The sequence below is a fragment of the Crocuta crocuta genome, unplaced genomic scaffold (genome assembly GCF_008692635.1).
Source record: "Crocuta crocuta isolate KB4526 unplaced genomic scaffold, BGI_CrCroc_1.0 scaffold216, whole genome shotgun sequence".
Lineage (NCBI taxonomy): Eukaryota > Metazoa > Chordata > Mammalia > Carnivora > Hyaenidae > Crocuta > Crocuta crocuta.
The window spans coordinates 5891648-5909175 of NW_027531504.1; the positions used below are offsets into that span (position 1 = coordinate 5891648).

At 38.8% G+C, this 17528-nt stretch overlaps 1 protein-coding gene, 1 non-coding gene and 2 pseudogenes across 3 annotated transcripts in view; 2 read left to right on the forward strand and 2 right to left on the reverse strand.

The window, feature by feature from the left end:
* Window positions 1-2047: 2047 nt before the first annotated feature.
* Window positions 2048-2314, reverse strand: LOC144238472 (FXYD domain-containing ion transport regulator 4 pseudogene; annotated as a pseudogene).
* A 1699-nt stretch (window positions 2315-4013) lies between these two features.
* On the reverse strand, window positions 4014-4139 carry LOC144238492 (small nucleolar RNA SNORA19). Its single transcript, XR_013337143.1, has one exon. It is a non-coding gene; the product is annotated as a small nucleolar RNA SNORA19 (small nucleolar RNA).
* A 6066-nt stretch (window positions 4140-10205) lies between these two features.
* Window positions 10206-12512, forward strand: LOC144238391 (heterogeneous nuclear ribonucleoprotein A1-like; annotated as a pseudogene).
* A 2787-nt stretch (window positions 12513-15299) lies between these two features.
* The window catches only part of USP44 (ubiquitin specific peptidase 44), a 56487-nt gene continuing 54258 nt past the window's right edge, over window positions 15300-17528 (forward strand). For both annotated transcript variants that reach the window (XM_077772287.1, XM_077772285.1), the window contains exon 1: window positions 15300-15361. The gene's annotated coding sequence lies outside the window, so the exon portion shown is untranslated. The remainder of the gene's footprint in view (window positions 15362-17528) is intronic.

The window sequence follows — 17528 nt, forward strand, 5'->3', positions numbered from 1 at the left end:
GCGGCTACCATCTTCATTAAACAATTTAGAAATGAGACATAGGATTTGGGCATAGATAAAATCAAGTAAGAAGAGGGCCAGTGAGTCAAAAAATAATAATTTTTTGCTATTTTACAATTTTATCAATAGTCTACTTACATAACATTTCAGGTTATAAATGAATCAGAAATATAAATACATATTAACTTGGGTTTGTATATTATCTTCTAAAACAATTCAAAACATCAATCTGGTAAGTTTAGAGAATGACTTACTTATAGATTTCTCTTAGACACACTTTCCTTTCCTTTTTTAATTTTTTTTAATGTTTTATTTATTTCTGAGAGAGACAGAGAGGGACAGTATGAGCAGGGGAGGGTCAGAGAGAGAAGGAGATACAGAATCCAAAGCAGGCTCCAAGCTCTGAGCTCACTGTCAGCACAGAACCCAATGCGGGGCTCGAACCCACGATCTGTGAGATCATGACCTGAGCCGAAGCCAGACACTTAACCAACTGAGCCACCCAGGCGCCCCGACATACCTTCTTTTCAACTCAATGAACTTTCTATACTTTGTTCCTTCTAGAAACCATTAATACTTGCTAACTCTGGAGAATGGATCCCTTTTTATTGTCCGATCCTTCTTGAGCTAATCATTATCTTAACTTTTATCCTGATCATGTCTTTGCTTTCCTTTAGTTTTACCACCCATATGCGTATCCTTAAAATAAAAGAATTTAGTTTTGCCTATTTTTGTACTTTATAGAAATGGAATCATACTGGATGTACTCTCTTTTGCTCCATATTGTTGCTGGTAGCTGTACTTTGTTCATTTGCATTTCTGCATAATTTTCCATCTTATAAGTATACTTTAATTTATTCCTACCTTGTACAGTTAATGGATATTTGTAATGTTTACATTTGGGGATTATGAACAATGCTGTTATTATAAGCACTGTTAAACATGAACTCTGGTAAACCTAAGCACACAGTATATTCCTAGGAGTAGAACTGTTATGTCATAAGATGTGAATGTCTCAAGTTTATTTGGTAATGCAAACTAGTTTCCAAAGTGGTGTGCCAACTTACACTGCTACTAAAGCATATGAGAGCTCCTGTTGCTTCTTATCCTGACCAATGCTAAATTTTTCTAATTTTCAAAAATCTGCTAGGTAAAAAAAGATACACCACTAATCTACATAACCCTGATTAGGAAGGATGTTGAAATCTTTTTTCATATATTTTATCAACCATTTACATATCCCATATTATGAAATGGTGAAATGCCTTTCACTTGTCTTGCCCTTTTTTCTATAGGGTTGTCTTTTTTGTTTTTTAAGAAGTTCTTTATTCTGCAACAATAGCCAAAGTATGGAAAGAGCCCAAATGTCCATCGATGGATGAATGGATAAAGATGTGGTGTATATATACAATGGAGTATTACTCAGCAATCAAAAAAAAAAAAAAATGAAATCTTGCCATTTGCAACTACATGGATGGAACTAGAGGGTATTATGTTAAACAAAATTAGTCAGTCAGAGAAAGACAAATATCATATGACTTCACTCATATGAGTACTTTAAAACACAGAACAGATGAACATAAGGGAAGAGAAGCAAAAATAATGTAAGAACAGGGAGGGGAACAAAACATAAGGGACTCTTAAATATGGAGAACAAACAGAGGATTACTGGAGGGGTTATGAGAGGGGAGGGATGGCCTAAATGGGGAAGAGGCATTAAGGAATCTACTCCTGAAATCATTGCTGTACTATATGCTAACTAACTTGGATATAAATTTTAAAAAATAAATTAAAAAAAAGAAGTTCTTTATTCTGGATACTAGTATGTACTTGATTGAGGTTATGGTTGCAAAAATCTTCTGTTCTGTGCCTTTTCTGTCTTTTTATATTATCGTTTGGCAATTAAAAAAATATTTTAGGCTAGCCTCCTGATCAGAAGAGGGCCTTTACTCTTGGAAAGAAAGGCCATCATGAAGGTAAAGCCCCCATTTGGGGAGGGAACTGCATTGGAGCTGGTACCAAGCATGCCACGAAACTGGTCCTGTGCTCAGCAAGTACAGACAGAGCCTGGAGTAATGAGTGGGGTGGCTTTCTCAGGCAAGGGGTCGTGCTGCTGATTGTACTTGTATTTGCATTTTCCACTCAGGGCTATTGAGATTCCAGCAATGCACAGGAGCCCTCCAAAAGTCATCCCACCCAGTTGCAGACTTTCCCTGTCATAGTAGAAGGGACTATCTTTACCAACCAGGTCTTTGGCTTCCAAGGCAGGCAGCCCTGCCAGTGTGAAGAGAAGGCCCCAGGTCACTCTCTTCATGATACAGCTGCAGGGCAGGGCTGAGAGCCTTTCTCCTGAGGTCACCTGAGAGCTGGGTGTAGAAAGCACATCTGAAGAGGTTGCTGGGGCTGTCTTGACAGTTTGGGTGTAGTCAACTTTCCCTTTATGTTTAATGCCTTTTGTGACTTGTTTAATAAATCATTTACTACCCTTGAGGTATTCTTCTATATTATCTCCTAATGGCTTTATAGTTTTAACTTTCATACATAAGTCATGAACCTACCGGTATTGATTTTTGTCTATGTTATAAGGTAGAACTCAATTTCTTTTTATTTCATATAGATACCAAATTGTTCCAGCACCAATATTCCAGAACAAGAAGAAATTCCTTCTGAGTTGTTTTTTTCTTTTCTTCTAATGTAGGTGTAGGAAATCTAGCCCTTAACTCAATTGCTTTCAGCTCATAGAGAAAGCAACAAGAAAGGGCTCGATTTATTCCAATAGTTGCTGAAACTCAAAAGAGTTGATTGCTTTAAATTGTTAGTTGTAATAATATGAGCCTAAATATGTGCAAATGGGTTTCTATCTAAAACGGGGATCTAGGGGCTCCTGGATGCCCCAGTCGGTTAAGTATCCAACTTCAGCTCAGATCATGATCTTGCGGTCCATGAGTTCGAGACCCGCGTTAGGCTCTGTGTTGACATCTCAGAGCCTGCTTCAGATTCTGTGTCGCCCTCTCTCTCTGCCCCGCCCCTGTTCATTCTCTCTCTCTCTCTCTCTCTCTCTCTCTCTCTCTCTCTGTCTCTCAAAAATAAAGATTAGGGGCACCTAATTGGGTGGCTCAGTCAGTTAAGTGTCTGACTTCGGCTCAGGTCATGACCTCACGGTTTGTGGGTTCGAGCCCTGCATCGGGCTCTGTGCTGAACTCTTGTTCAGAGCCTGAAGCCTGTTTCGGATCCTGTGTCTCCCTCTCTCTCTGACCCTCCCTTGCTCACGCTGTGTCTCTCTCACTCTCAGAACTAAATTTAAAAATTTTTTTAAAAAATAAAGATTAAAAAAAATTAAGCAGAGATATAACTTGCCTAACTTACAGTATAAAAAATAGGCTTAACTATATTGAAAATAGAACAATGGATAAAAAATATTCCTAGGCTTATAACATTTAACTAATTCTTTTTTTCCCCACAAGGTTAGTAGTAACAGCTATAATTCATTCAGCATTTTTATGTGCACTCTTACACAACTATGAGTAGAAGTTATGCCCATTTCTCAGAGAAAAATTGAGGCTCAGAGTGACTGTTAACACTATGCTGCTAGAGCTGGAATCCCAATTCAAAGCTATCCACCCTAAATGCTATGCTCTGAACCATCACATTATACCGTTCCTCAAAAGCAAAATCCTTTCAAATCCCAGTTTCATCAAACAAAAAGCCCTGAATGGCCACATATTTGTTGAGATCTACTACTTACCTAATTCATCTGAACACTTGTAATAAAATTATTTGTCTGAAGGGGCACCTGGGTGGCTCAGTTGGTTAGGCATCCGACTTCAGCTCAGGTCATGATCTCACGGTTCGTGGGTTCGAGCCCCGTGTCGGGTTCTGTGCTGACAGTCAGCTCAGGGCCTGGAGCCTATTTCAGAATCTGTGTCTTCCTCTTTCTCTGACCCTCCCCTGCTCATGCTCTCTCTCTCTCTCTCAGAAATAAATAAAACATTAAAAAAAAATTTTTTTTAATTATTTGTCTGAAGGAGACTGGCAGCATTACTATTTAGTTATACTGCTAACTAGTCTTCAACCACTTGTACAGCACATAAGAAATAACACTGCTCACATATACAAGAGGAAATATTTAACTAATTCAACTCAACAAACACTTAATAAGTAAAATATTTTATAATGCTTATTTTATACCTAAAGATTATGGGCACATTTAACTCTTTGTTTATTTTCACTATCTTTGTAAATAAATTGTTTTGAGATTTGAGATTCTGCCTCATGGCAGAATTGAGGCCATGTCTCAATCTCATAGATTCTATCCTATTGTCATGGCACTTTCATACTTGAATTTTCCCTACAACATTACTGCCCAATGGTCAACTAATTTGAAGAACTCAATATTGAATCTGACTGACTCCTGTTTTTTCCATTTACTGAACAAAATTCGACTTGGAGGGTCCATCCAGAAGCAACCTTCTTTCTCCACTTGACTTTTCTAGTTTTGCCTTCTTTCGACTAAATAACACTAAGAGTCTTTCATTCTTCTTGATGTCCTAATTTCATATCCCCTCATCACCCTAACTGACCAGCAGAAAGTTGAATAAACCATCACCTTCTTTACTTCACATACAATATCTTCATTAACGTATTTGCTTTTTGAGAAGCCACTTTTCACTGCTGCTTTTGTATGCCATCCACAACTAATCATAATAATGACATAAAATTAAATGTCTATTTGTTAACACTACCAAATAGCATTTTGTTCCTATTTTAAAGGTGATTGAGGGGTGCCTGGGTGGCTCAGTTGGTTAAGCATCTGATTTCAGCTCAGGTCATGATCTCACAGTCCGTGGGTTCAAGCCCCTCATCAGGCTCTGTGCTGACAGCTCAGAGCCTGAAGCCTGCTTCAGATTCTGTTCTCCTTCTCTCTCTTCTCTCCTGCTTGTGTTCTCTCTACCAAAAATAATTAAATATTTTAAAAAATTTTTTAAAGTGATTGAGTCCAATATTTCTATATTTCTCTCACTCTTAAAAACAATCTCAATTATGTTGCCTATGTACTTACAGATCACTTCAAATGGTTTAAAATTCACACACACACACACACACACACACATTTCTTGAGAAAGGAAGAAATCACCTCTAGTAAAACATGTATCTAAGTAATTTCTGTATTTCACTCTTTAGTATGTAGGGATTTTTTTGGTCACTTTTTTTCTTCACAATTCTTTTCTTTTAGTGAAGTAAGGAAAATTCTGTTTCTCTGCTTAGTCACATTCTCAGCATGTGAATGGGACAACACCTTTGCCTCTCTCAGAAAGATTTTTTCTAGCATAGCCACTTATAATTATGAAGCCTTTCCTTTATTCAATTATAGAAGTTTCTTTTTCTTTTTGAAGAATTACAACTGATGCTCCAAAACACTCAATTATGCCTAGCAAAATTCCATTATCTCATTTCCCAAGGGGTACTACTGAGCCCTGCCCCACCAGCCAGGATACACAAGAATTCTGTTTTAAAGCAGTTCCACATGAATGCCTATTTCTCCCTTGTGTTCTCCATGGCTGGGAACCACCTCTTTGAAAAACACAATGCCATGCTGAATGTGCATTTTTCATTAAAATGTGACCTGTTTCCAGGCTGGTATCTGTGCTCCACATTCAACTAACCCTTTGGCCAAATTCACACCCACATATTTTGGACATTCTTCTGGCCTAAAACTGCACCCAGAGCATCTGTTCTGTGCAAAGGATTAATGAAAAAAAAAATGTGTGTGCAGGTCAGAAGCCAGTCTAGTGACTGCACATCCCCCTTCAGATGCTTGCCAGCTCACAAAATGTATGAGACAACTATCAGCCATATGGAGTTTACAGCTTACTTTAAATCTTAAAACTTTTAAAGTAAAAGGAAGGAAAACCACGAAAAAAAAAAAAAAAAAAAAAACCAAGAACAAATCTTAGAGAACATTTTCTTTCTGTTTTAGTTCTTGGCCATTTGATAATCTCTGATGGTGTCTAATATTAGACTCTTAAAGAAAATCTTTTCCTTAGGCTGTTCTATTATAATCAAGAGTCTAAGAAAACACTGGGCTATTTTTTCTATGATTAGAAACGAACAAGAAAAATATAATTTTAAATATCATAATAAGTGGAGGGGAAACTTATGTACATTTTCCTTTACTCAGAAGTCTTCACTTTCCTCTTTCCTCTGCATCAACTCCAGAAAGAAAAGCCATAAAGACAATCAATTTGGAAAGCAGAACTTAAAACACATTTAAGGAGAATGTATTTTTTTAAAAATATTTTTATTTATTTCTAGGAGAGAGAGAGAGAGAGACACAGCGTGAGCAGGGGAGGGTCAGAGAGAGAGGGAGTCACAGACTGAAACAGGCTCCAGGCTCTGAGCTGGCAGTCAGCACAGAGCCCGACGCGGGGCTCGAACCCACGAACCGTGAGATCATGACCTAAGCGAAAGTCGGACGCTTAACCGACTAAGCCACCCAGGCACCCCAGGAGAGAATGTACTTTTAAAAGATAGATATATTTAAAAATAAATGAATAAAAATATAGATGTTGATATTAATATATTTTCTTTCTTTCTTTTTTTTTTTCTTAATGCAGTACATAAAGAGTGCACTAAANTCAAATAAAATCTCCCAAATTAAGGGGTACCTGGGTGGCTCAGTCAGTTAGGCCTCAAGTTCCTTCTTGGTTTTAGCTCGGGTCATGATTTCACAGTTGGTGAGTTCGAGCCCTGCATCCTACTCCACACTCCACAATGTGGAGCCTGTTTGGGATTTTCTCTCTCCTTCTCTCTCTCTCACCTCCCTCCGTCCCTCTCCACTCACTCTTTCTCTCTCTCAAAATAAATAAATAAACTTTTTTAAAAAATCTCCCAATTTATATACCATATAAATCCTCACCTAAATTTCCCTTTTGCATAGTAGAGAGTTAAATGGTCATAAACATGACTAAAAAGGCCTCTCCTGTTTTTGCCTAAGGAGATGACTTTAAGGACTATGTAATCTTTCATAATCAAAGATGTAACATTTCTCTCTATCCTTCTGCCATATGCCATGGCCATTTACCACGCAGGCAAGAAGGAGCCAACATCAACAGACATCTGCAGTTGAACCCTATGAGTTATGTGGACCAAAACAGTGAGGACCCTCTATTCTGGCCACCAGATGTTGTAGCCATTTCTCCAAATGTCCTGTTGGTGAGCTTGACTACTTAGTTGCCCTACACAGCATTCTGTATTTGAAAGAGCTATTATGATTGCCTCTGATTCTCCCTTCTAATCTACGAAAACAGAATGGAGTTTCCACCCCACTGCCTCAACACCCACCTTACCAAACTTAGGGAGGCAAGAATAGAACCTAAGAATTGATCAATAAATGTGGCAGGGTTGGCAGTGAAACTATTGTGGAATTCTTAGTTCCTAACCCCCTACCTTAAGAATAAGCTAATTACTGACACAACTTTGGAAGACAGCAATTTCAACTATAATACATCCCCACAGCATTGGCCAAAGACATAGTGAAAGTAGCATTGCAAAAAAGAACTAAAGGAAAACAGCAAATGCTAATCCCTGAGATGTAGTTTTTATTTTCCAACCCAGGAAAATTCAGGTGCAGCTTTGGTTTACTGTAAATCAAATCCCTTTAAAAAAGGTAACAAGGGTCTACAAAAAAAATACATCTTCCAATGCCTGTCTTTTCCTTTGGAGCCAGGCACTGGCTGTTTACATTTTAAACAGTTTTCAACATTCTTTTCATGTTTTTAACTTAAATTGACACCTTTTGAGGGTCAGTGAATCTAGATGCAAAATAGAATTAACAAATCTAAATGTCTGCTTTTTATTGCAGGTAGCTGAGCAGAAAAGACAGCTGTTTGCTGAAAAGTATTATCCCAGAGCACCCCCTTATGGCAAAATGCACTAATGTAAATGCTTCCATAGGAAAAGTAAAAAAGTGTTTCAATCCTTCAATATAAGGAGGTAAATATTGCTTTTCCACTCTTAAGATCTTTTCTTCATTTTTCTTTTCTTTTTTTTTTTTTAATGTAAGTTCTATTCCCAATGTGGGGCTTAAACTCACAACCCCAAGATCAAGAGTCACATGCACCACTGACTGAGCCAGCCAGGTGCCCCTTTTCTTTTTTTTCTTTTAATTTTCTTAATGTTTATTATTATTTGAGACAGAGAGAAACACAGCATGAGTGCGGGAGGGGCAAGAGAGAGAGGGAGACACAGAATCCGAAACAGGCTCCAGGTTCTGAGTTGTCAGCACAGAGCCCAACATGGGGCTCGAACCCACAAACTGTGAGATCATGACCTGAGCCAAAGTCAGAAGCTCAACCAACTGAGCCACCCAGGCGCCCCATAGGTGCCCCTTTTCTTTATTTTTCATAGAAAATTAGAAATCATCTTGCCACTCAAAAGAATAGTCTCATTTCACTTTCTATATAAATTTACTTACTACTTGAAAAATAATTTCTTGGAGAGAGGGGGCAAGATGGCAGAGAAGGAAGGAGCTCCGTACTTGCACTCGCGCCCATACATCACACGGAAAAGATCTGAAGCCATTGGAAATCTTACAAAACCTGAGAGATTGGGAGAAAAAGGACGCAGAATACACTGAGAAAGCCTTCTAANAAATATCTAAAACAATTAATAATAAACAGAAAAAAGCTCATAGATAAGAATATGCTAATAGCAAGGGACTTTAATACTCCACTTACAGCAATGGATAGGTCAACCAGANTAATTTCTTTGGGCACCTGGGTGGCTCAATCAATGAAATGTCCAACTTTGGCTCAGGTCATGATCTTGCAATCCGTGAGTTCAAGCCCTGTGTCAGGCTCTGTGCTGACATCTCAGAGCCTGGAGCCTACTTCAGATTCTCTCTCTCTCTCTACCTCTTCCCTACTCATGCTCTGTCTCTCTGTCTCAAAGATAAACAACGTTTAAAAAAAATTTTTTTTAATTTCTTTCATGCTAGAACATGGAATCCTATACTTTAGATTCACTCAATCATGGCAAGTCTAAACTAACCCAGTTTTTATACTTCTGTTGAACTTAATTCTCAGATGGCTTTCTTCTACCACCAGCTGAACTTGAAATATTTTGTCAAGTGCCATCTTTCATTAAACCATGCATACCCACTAACCTCTGAATTCCTCTTGGGGGTCATCTTCATAGCCCATACATGTTACAAGTGCCATATGAGCTCTTATTTACTAAACAGAATCATTAAGTCCTATTGCTAAGATCATTAATTGTCACAGCTATAAACGTGATTCTCTGGTGGGTTTTTGCTGAAGCTTGAAAGACAAGAAATAAGATAGTGATTCTGCCTCAAGCAGTCAAGTGTTTATAATAATTTAGCACAATGAGAAATTCATATATAACTTCTGTTTTTCTAATCCATTATGTATTTTTTTCTTCAAATGTTTATTTAAATTCTACTTAGTTACATATAGTATAATATTGTTTTCAGGAGAATTTAGTAATTCATCATATATATACATAAATATATATACCCAGTGCTCAACACAAGTATCCTCCTTAATACCCATCACCCATTCAGCCCATCCTCCACCCACTTCCTCCATCAGCCCTCAGTTGTTCTCTATCATAAAGAGTCTCTTATGGTTTTCTACCTCATTATTTAGATTCTTCAAATTTTCTGTATGTGTTAAAAATACACCTCTGTGTTCTTGTGTTAAACATTAGAAAAAAGCATTTAAATTTAAATGGATGATAGAATTTGGTTTAACAGCATCTTTAAAGGCTAATCAAAAGAACATTCAATATTAAGTTTCTCTATTCCTCTGAGAAAACATCCTGATTATTAACCTATAATCACCTTATCCTGAGGGCATGATATAAATTCCATCAAAACAGAGTTACAAAAAGCCTAAGTCCTTAGAAGTCTTAGTCCTACGGTTAGATGAGACCTAGGTATTCAACATGGGACCAAATCCAGTGTGTAGTGACTTGAGAAATAGGCTCACAGGTACAAAACTAAGTACCAGGTTAGAGGGAGAGCAAGGGCAGGAGGGATTATTATTAGACAAAGGGCCCAAACCAAATGTCCACACCAGCTATCCCCCAGTGTAAGAGTGGGCCAGCTGCTGCCAGAGTCTGGCTCCTCATGAAGAAAGCTGGGGCAGGGTAACCTCCCGAAAACATCCAAGAGTGGGTACATAATGAGAGGTAAGTCTAAGTAAGTGTTCTTGAAGACTTCCAAGTGGCAAGCCAGGTAATCAAGATCAGTGCAGGTCCAGTGGAAAGGAAGCATGATCTAGAGCCAGTAAAGGAGCCAGGGTAGGCCTTAGGCAATGACTGTAAATGGAATTTGCCCATTTTTTGGCTGTTGCATAGGGCCAGATAAAAGGTACAGAGTGAGGGGGCGCCTGGGTGGCTTAGTCGGTTAAGCGTCCGACTTTCGCTTAGGTCATGATCTCGCGGTTCGTGGGTTCGAGCCCCGCATGGGGCTCTGTGCTGACTGCCAGCTCAGAGCCTGGAGCCTATTTCAGAGTCTGTGACTCCCTCTCTGTCTGACCCTCCCCTGCTCACGCTGTCTCTCTCTCTCTCTCTCCTAGAAATAAATAATAAATAAAAATTTAAAAAAAAATAAAAGGTACAGGGTAAGAGTGGGAGAACAGAAACAGAGAGACAAAGACTAAGAGACCAAGAGACTATGTAGCCCCAATTTAGAACTCTTAAAATGTTCACTTCCTTTCCATCCTCCCACAAAAAAGTCCGAGCACTCAAAACAGAACATAAAAGGGCACCTGGGCGGCTCTGTCAGTTGAGCATCTGACTCTTGGTTTCAGCTCAGGTCGTGATCTCATGATTTGTCAGATGGAGTCTCGCATCAGGCTCTGCACTGATAGCTTGCTTGGAGCCTGCTTGGGATTCTCTCTCTTTCCCTCTCTCTGTCTTGCCACATAATAAACGTTAAAAACAAAACAAAACAAAACAAAACAGGGGCACATGAGTAGCTCAGTCAGTTGAGCATCCAACTTCAGCTGAGGTCATGATCTCATGGCTCATGAGTTCAAGCCCCACATCGGGCTCACAGCTGTCAGCACAGAGCCAGCTTCAGATCCTCTGTCCTCCTCTCTCTCTCTCTCCCCCTCCCCAGCTCACACTCTCTCTGTCTCAAAATTAAATAAACATTAAAAATAAATAAATAAAACACAACACAACAGAACATAAAGCTTTCTGCCCCTGGATGCCACTAAGTAACCATCATTAAAGTCTCCCCTCCCACCATCATCATATCTAAGTCAGAGTCTCTCAAAGAGCCTGAACAGCTGCAGAAGCTCTTTATCAGGGGTTTGAGCTCTGAAACAACCAATGAGAGTCTAAGGAGCTATTCTGAGCAATGGGGAATGCTTATGGACTGTGTGGTAATGACAGATCCAAACACCAAGCACTGCAGATGCTCTGGGTTTGTCACATATGGCACCGTGGTGGATGCAGCCACAAATACAAGGCCACACAAAGTGGACAGAAGAGCTGTAGAATCAAAGAGGGCTGCCTCAAAACAAAATTCTCAAAGACCTGGTGCCCATTTAATTGTGAAAAAAGATTTTTGTTGGTGGTATTAAAAAAGACAATGAAGACCACCACCTAAGAGATTATTTTGAATAGTATGCGAAAACTGAAGTGACTGACATCATGACTGACCAAGGCAGTGGCAAGAAGGGAGACTTTGCTTTTGTAACATTTGATGACTATGATTCCGTAGACAAGACTGTCATTCAAAAATACTATACTTTGGGGCGCCTGGGTGGATCAGTTGGTTAAACATCCAAATCTTGATTCCAGCTCAGGTCATGATTTCGTGGTTTATGAGTTCAAGCCACGTGTCAGGCTCTGCACTGACAGTGTGGAGCCTGCTTGAGATTCTTTCTCTCTCCTTCTATCTCTGCCCCTCCCCTGCTCGCTCGCTCTCTCTTTCTCTCTCTCTCCTCCTCTCCCACTCATGTGTGCTCTCTCTCTCAAAATAAATAAATAAACTTAAAAATATACATACCATACTGGGAATGGCCACAACTGCACAGTAAGGAAAGTCCTATCTAAGCAAGTAAGCAAGCCCTATCTAGTGCTTCATCTAGACAAAGAGGTTGAAATGGTTCTGGAAACTTTAGTGGTGGTTGTGGAGGTAGTTTTGGTGGGAATGAAAACTTTGATCATGGAGGACACTTCGGTGAGCTGGTGGCTTTAGTGGCAGTCCAGGTGGTGGTGGATATGGTGGCAGTGGAGATGGCTATAATGGATCTGGTAATGATGGAAGCAACTGTGGAAGCAATGGAAACTATAATGATTTGGGCAATTATAACAATCAATTTTCAAATTCTGGACCCACGAAAGGAGGACATTCTGGAGACAGCAACTCTGGCCACTATGGCAGTGGAGGCCAATACTTTGCCAAACCATGAAACCAAGGTGGCTGTGGCAGTTCCAGCAGCAGCAGTAACTATGGCAGTGGCAGAAGGTTTTAATTACTACCAGGAAACAAAGCTTAGCAGGAGAAGAGAGCCAGAGAAATGACAGGGAAGTTACAGGTTACAACAGATTTGTGAACTCAGCCAAGCACAGTGGTAGCAGGGCCTAGTGGCTACAAAGAAAACATATTTTAGACAATACTCATATACATGGGCAGAAAACTCGAGGACTGTATCTGCAACTAAGTGTAAACAGATTCTTTTAGTTTCTGTTCTGTAGAAAATATAAAGTATTCCAACAAAGGTTTTAGTGTACATTTTCTTTTTTACAGCCATGCTGTTGATTGTTAAATGTAATAGCCTGATCATGTGTCCTTAAAAAAACACAAAACATAAAATGTGGAATACCTCCTCCCTCACTTTGCCTAAAGGTCTATCATGGCTTCATATCATTGTTAATATTTATTATTTCAAAGAGGCAGCTTTTTTTTTCTAAAATCAATCCAATGGGTTCATCCTGACTCATTGTTCATAATCTGACCCTCAGTCCTTCCTTCTCTAGAGAAATGTTAATTAGTTCCAGAGAACTCAAGGTCTCTTGCAGTCCCTTTTAGCAGTGATAAACCTTGCTTCAACCAAAAGTACCTCCCTCACCTGTCTCAGCTTTGGTATTAAAGCTTACCATGCATCCAAATGAACTTCAGGGCACCAGTCAGCTGAATAGTTGGTCTAACCTCAATGGTCTGTCTCTCTACCAGATCTTTGTTCCAGAATTTCCTGGAAACTACCAGAAAAGTCCATTAGAGGTCACTTTACTGCCACATGCAATGGACAGGGAATTTCAGAGTTTCATTTCCCTAACAAGGGTATGAAATAAAGTGCAAATGTAAAGTTCTAAGGAAATATGATAACAACTCGGGAATTATCATGTCTTTCCATGCCACAGTGCAGAATGCTCCCAGAATTTCAAATACAGGCTAAAAGTGTTTATGGAAATTCTAAAAAATTGAGAGGAAATCAGTTTATTGCTTCCTAAAAGCCACATTCACCACTTATTCCTTCATATTAGACCATCCTAATTTTGAGAGGGTACATTTTTGACTTTCAGGTCTGTGAACCTCTAAAATTTTGTTTTTCTGAGGACAGTACGATCCTCAGAAAGTTTAAGAGATGAGAGACTCAGAAACATGGGAAGAGCTGCTTTTTTTTACCAAAGAAAATCGAAAGAGAAATTTGGGCTCAGAAACCCCCTCCAACACTAAAAGATTTTCTCAGCAGCCAGAGACAGATCAGGGAGCCTCTGTTCTTTAGAAAGGACCTGAATGGCAGCAACTGAAAGACTAGCAAAGCCTCAGCATTCCCCACCAAACTAAAAGGTACAGAATAAATTATAATTATAGCTAAGGCGAACGCGGCCTAAAAACAAAAGGAAGATAACAAGAGAATGGCTCCCCAGGACTCGAAACCCCAGGCACTAGAGACAAACGGGGATCATTGACTTAAAAAAAAGGGGTGGAAACCCTCAGTGTGATGCAGATTTGTTTGAAGTGGAGTGACCAGCTACGTAGATAGGGGAGTCCCCACAGATCAGCTCACCCCTCCCCCACAGCCCTGTGTGAGCTCATAATACCTAACCTTCTGAAAGCAATTGCCTCATAGGGATTTAAACTGATCAAAATGGAAAGCTATGGATGAGTGGAGATGGAGTCAGCCATCAGTATAAAGTCTGAGAATTCAGAAAGTTCTGAAGTGTGGGCAGGTGAGCCTGAAAGAAAAGAGAATTCAGAGAACTGTGATATATTTCTGTACCATTAGGGATGGAAGATTTGTGCTTTATACTTAAACTATCCCTGGGGAGTTTGGAGTTTAGGATATTTTGGAAAATAAAGGCTTTTGTTTTTGACAGTTACTCCTGACCTTTCCCATCTATCAGTTAAATTTGACTTATTAACTTATTAGCAAAATTCTTGTCCATTTGAAGATGGTGCTAGGTATCCTTGTACCAAAATACTCTCCCCAGTCCTCTGGGGAAATGACTATATTCACTTGTCTCAGCACTGGACTTCATCAGAATTAATCAGGCTTATGGAGAGTTTTATACTATGTCTTAAAAGCAGTCAAACTGGAATCCTAGAGTGGAATAATTTCAAAATAGAAACATAGTGCAATTTTGAAGCAGTCTGCCATCCATATAGAACTAAAGATACTAAACAGGTTCTTTCTAAATCAAAGGATCAAACTGGCACCTCTGTCTACAAGCATTTAGTAAAAAACTAGCCAAATTTATATTTTCAAGCCAATAACATCCAGTAGAAACAAAACACAAGACCGATTCCGACTCCAAAACAAGTTTTGTAACCTTCTCAGGTCTCTTACCCTGCAACCACAGAGATTCCATTTGATCTGATCTTCAGCATATTACAGTGTAAAGTACAAGGATTCAAAGTTCAGACATTAATCCCTTGGAAACTCTAAGATCTAAATGCCAATATGGCTGTTTTCTAGTTGGGTGATTTTGAAATTATTGAAGTTTCCTTATCTGTAAAATGGAAATAATAAGATCTACCTTATAAAGATTAGGTAAGGAGGTACTTGAGTTATCCCAGCCTCCTCTTGGATGACAGGGTAAGCCAAAATACAATGTACTATACAGAAAGAACTTTGAGAAACAAAAGTATTGCATGAAGAACACTAATTGATAAATCCATAACGATATAGAGCATATTGAGGGTTCACTTCTGCCATCACACATAATAAAAAGACTAAAATTTGTTTCACTTCTATTAAAATTGTTCTTTCAATCATTTGTAGGACAAATAAAAAGCTACCAGAAGACTTGTTTCTATTCAACATCAGGAAAAGTTACCAACAGTAGTACTAAAACAGAAGGGCCACTTCTGGAAACTGTAAGTCCTTTGTTACTAGAATCGTAGCACAAGGGAAGATGATGGGAGAAAAATGAGGAAGGCACTCAAGGATGTCCAGATCTCAGCCACAGGGCTGGACTTTGTTAGGTCTCTTCCAAATTTGAAACTTTTTTTTAACTTTGATTTTGTACTTTTAAGATATATTTGAAAAGTCAATTCTTTTTTTTTTTTTTGCATGATTGTTGAATTCAAATTGTTTGCATTTTATTTAAGATCCTTTTTTAAAATTTAAATCTAAGTTAGTTAACATACAGTGTAACAATGATTTCAGGAATAGAATTTAGTAATTCACTGACTATATATAACACCCAGTGCTCATCCCAACAAGTGTCCTGCTTAATGCCCCTTGCCCATTTAGCCCATCCCCCAACCTAACACCCCACTAGCAATCCTTAGTTTGTTCCCTATACTTATGAGTCTCTTATGATTTGTCTCCCTCTCTGTTTTTACATTATTTTTGCTTTCCTTCCCTTATGTCCATCTCTTTTGTATCTTAAATTCCACATGAGTGAAATCATATGATATTTGTGCTTCTCTGACCTATTTCACTTAGCATAATACACTCTAGTTCTACCCATGTTGTTGCAAATGGCAAGATTTCATTATCACCAAGTAATAACCATTGTATATACATACCATATCTTCTTTATCCGTTCATCAGTTGATGAACATTTGGGCTCTTTCCATACTTTGGCTATTGTCGATAGTGCTGCTGTAAACACTGGGGTACATGTGCCCCTTCAAATCAGCACTCCTGTATCCTTTGGATACCTAGTAGTGCAATTGCTGGGTTGTGGGGTAGTTCTATTTTTAATTTTTTTACTAACCTCCATACTGTTTTCCAGAGTGGGTGCACCAGTTTGCATTCCCACCAGCAGTGCAAAAGGGCTCCCCTTTCTCCACATCTTTTCCAACATCTGTTGTTGCCTGAGTCGTTAATTTTAGCCATTCTGACAGGTGTGAGATGATGTCTCATTGTGGTTTTGATTTGTATTTCCCTGGTGTGTGACATTGAGCATTTTTTCAGATATCTGTTAGCCATCTGCATGTCTTCTTTGGAAAAGTGTCTATTCGTGTCTTTTGCCCATTTCTTGACTAGATTATTTGTTTTTTGGATGATGAGTTTGATAAGTTCTTTATAGATTTTGGATACTAACCCATTATCTGATATGTCATTTGCAAATATCTTCTCATATCTTCTCCCATTCCATCAATTGCCTCTTAGTTTTGCTAAGACTGTTTCCTTTGCTGTGCAGAAGCTTTTTATCTTGATGAGGTCCCAGTAGTTCATTTTTGCTTTTGCCTTGCCTCTGGAGACATGTCAAGTAAGAAGTTGGTGTAGCCAAGGTCAAGGAGGTTGTTGCCTGTTTTCTCCTCTAGGATTTTGATGGCTTCCTGTCTTACGTTTAAGTCTTTCATCCATTTTGAGTTTATTTTTGTGTATGGTGTAAGAAAGTGGTCCAGTTTCATTCATCTGCATATCGCTGTCCAATCTCCCCAACACCATTTGCTGAAGAGGCTGTATTTTTTCCTTTGGATAATCTTTCCTGCTTTGTTGAAGATTAGTTGGCCATATGTTTGTGGGTCCATTTCCAGGTTCTCTAGTCTGTCCCATTGATCTATGCGTCTGTTTTTGTGCCAGTACCATACTGTCTTAATGATTACAGCTTTGTAATACAGCTTGAAGTCCAGAATTGCGATGCCTCCAGCTTTGGTCTTCTTTTTCAGGATTTCTTTGGCTATTCAGATCTTTTGTGGTTCCATACAAATTTTAGGATTGTTTGCTCTAGCTCTGTGAAGAATGTTGCTGTTATTTTGATAGGGATTGCACTGAATATGTAGATTGCTTTGGGTAGTATCTACATTTTAACAATATTCTTCCAATCCAGAAGCATGGAATGTTTTTCTATTTTGTGTGTGTGTGTGTGTGTGTGTGTCTTCTCCAATTTCTTTCATAAGCTTTCTATAGTTTTCAGTGTATTTATTTTCTACCTCTTTGATTAGATTTATTCCTAGGTACTTTATGGTTTTGGGTATGAAAACTTTTTGCTATTACAAAAGAACATTCTATACCAAAACTACACTCATGGGGCACCTGGCTGGCTAGTAGAGTATGTGATTCTTGTTCCCCAGGTAGTATGTTAAA